The sequence below is a fragment of the Marmota marmota genome, unplaced genomic scaffold (genome assembly GCF_001458135.2).
Source record: "Marmota marmota marmota unplaced genomic scaffold, marMar, whole genome shotgun sequence".
NCBI classification, from domain to species: Eukaryota; Metazoa; Chordata; class Mammalia; order Rodentia; family Sciuridae; genus Marmota; species Marmota marmota.
Window position 1 is genome coordinate 3,213,348 of NW_025999925.1, and position 2,257 is coordinate 3,215,604.

A 2,257-nucleotide genomic window follows, 5' to 3' on the forward strand; every position below is an offset into this window, starting at 1 on the left:
AAGTGTGCAGCTTTCCCACCAGGATCAGTGAGGAAATGGCCTGGTTTGGACTCAAACAGACTGATTTGTTTTCCCAACAACGCCTCAGCTCAGTTGAGGGAGCCCCAGTGATCCCGCTTTTCCAGGGTGCCTCTCCCTCCCCACCTCCCTCTCCTGCTCTGAGAACACATCACCCAGTGTCTGTAAGGCTTCTGCTTCTTGTTTGACATCCCTTATTTACAAAGCAAACAGAATGTTCCTTTTAACACACATCATGCTAAGTTTATTAATGCAGAAAACAATCCCAGGGGGCCGACCCGGGGGACCCTTGAAACCTGCCAGCACAAACTCTTCAAACGCTCAGCCCGTCAGATCCTCCAGGACAATATTTCACACAATGGAGTAAAAATAATATTTTTCTTTGGGCCTTTCCAGCCGCTTTTGTGGCAAGCAGACAGAAATTATTTTCTTACTCTGCTCCCAGAGCAGAAATCTGGACGAAGCTGCGTTTATTTGTTTAACACAATGATTTCATCCTAAATGTCTCGACAGCAAATAGTTGGTGGTTTAATAAAGGGCCTTTGAAAGGAGGCTGGAACTGGGGAAATGTGAGGCATGTGGCTCTCAGGGGCCAGGGGGCCTTAGCTGCTGAGACTGTGTGCCCCCCTCGGACTGTTGGGGAGCTGTGGGGGTCATGGTATGTTATTGCTCCCTGATCAGAACAATTCGTGCTGCTTCCATCCTGGAGAAGGAAGGAGACTGACCCTTTGGTCTTGAATGCCAGACCTTCCTCAAGACCAGCTCTGCCAAACGCAGACAGACATAACTACAAGCAGATACTCAAACCTGAGTGCAGAAAATAAGTCTTTTGTATTCCTTTTTGCCTTCCCCTGATTAAAAATTATGTTCTGTGTCAACCAAATGTTGGTTACTGCTCTGATGCCAGCCTGGACTTCTGCAGCCAGGACTCTGATTAGGAGGAGAGAGAGAGCACACGGCCAGGTCTGGCCTACTGATTCCTCCAATGAGCACACCCTTCACTCCAGCCATCCAGGACCAAAGCCCCCTGGAGCCTTCCAACCTGCAATTTGAAATATCAACAAAAATGCAAAAGGAATAATTTGCGTTTCACTTCTTTTCCTTGGGTGGAATTATAAGGAGGAGTGATATGGCACAAATAGAGCACAGAAGAAAAGAACAAGGAGAAGGTGGTAAATGGTATTATAACAACTGCCCAGGCACCATGCTCATCAGAGCCCAGCCCATCTTTTCACAGAAGAGGCCCAGAGAGGTAGAGTGATATGTTTGAGGGTTTGAGGGCACAACGCTATTATAGGTAGAGCCATAGCTGCAACGAGGCATCCGCTTCTAGGGTGGAAGGGAAAAGAGCATAATCTAGCCTTACAGCTTACAAAAACAACAAGCTGCAGGACAGGTCTCATTTTTGCCAGTTGGGACTTGGATGGAATATCTGATTCTGTTCCTGGTGATTAGATCTGATTCAGTACCTGGTACAACAGAATCAGATCTGAATTAGCTCCCAGAATAGGCAAGAAGAGAATGTATTCTCTCTCTCTCTCTCTCTCTCTCTCTCTCTCTCTCTCTCCCCCCCCTCCCTTTCTCTCTCTCTCTCACACACACACACACCACACAACTATAAAAGCAATGCTTATTTATTGAAGATTCTATAAAATATGCGATTATAAACAAGACAAAAATTACTCATAACTACTTACAATATCTTACCATTAGCTTTGTTGTATATCTACTCTTAGTCTCTTGCTTTGCTTCTATATGTTTTTATTATTATTGTTTTACAAAATTAAGATCCTAATTTCTTGATTCTTAAAATTACTGATTTTTTCTTTAGCAGATCCTATTTCATTAAGAGTTCTTTTTTTTTTTTTTTTTTTTGAAGCATGACCTTTGAAGGATGCTTGTTATGTTATGGTATAGTGTATTCCCAATACCCTAAAGCTGGTCATGGGACAGAGTATCTTTGAACAGGTCTTGAGGAACAGTCCCTGAAAGGTCATGAGGCTGTGTGGGAGGTAGCCCTTAATTCTTGGTCTCAGATTGCTTTCAAATCCAACTGCCTGCCCTCACCCAGCCCTCTTTCATCTTCCCCACTTCTTCCTTCTTCCTTCTTTCTTCCCAGACCTGAAACTAACAGATATCCATTCCTTACATCTACATGATGTTTTATAACCACAAGGAGTTTTTACCCCAAAAAAGTGGCCTCATTTTACTGTAATCAAAAGAAAGGAAATAATAGAAT

At 43.6% G+C, this 2,257-nt stretch overlaps 1 long non-coding RNA gene across 1 annotated transcript; it reads right to left on the bottom strand.

Moving 5' to 3' along the window:
• Window positions 1–239: 239 nt before the first annotated feature.
• LOC125615789 lies at window positions 240–1,111 on the bottom strand. Its single transcript, XR_007346377.1, has 2 exons — window positions 1,061–1,111; window positions 240–721 (listed from the first exon to the last, which is right to left on the bottom strand). It is a non-coding gene; the product is annotated as an uncharacterized LOC125615789 (long non-coding RNA).
• Window positions 1,112–2,257: the final 1,146 nt, after the last annotated feature.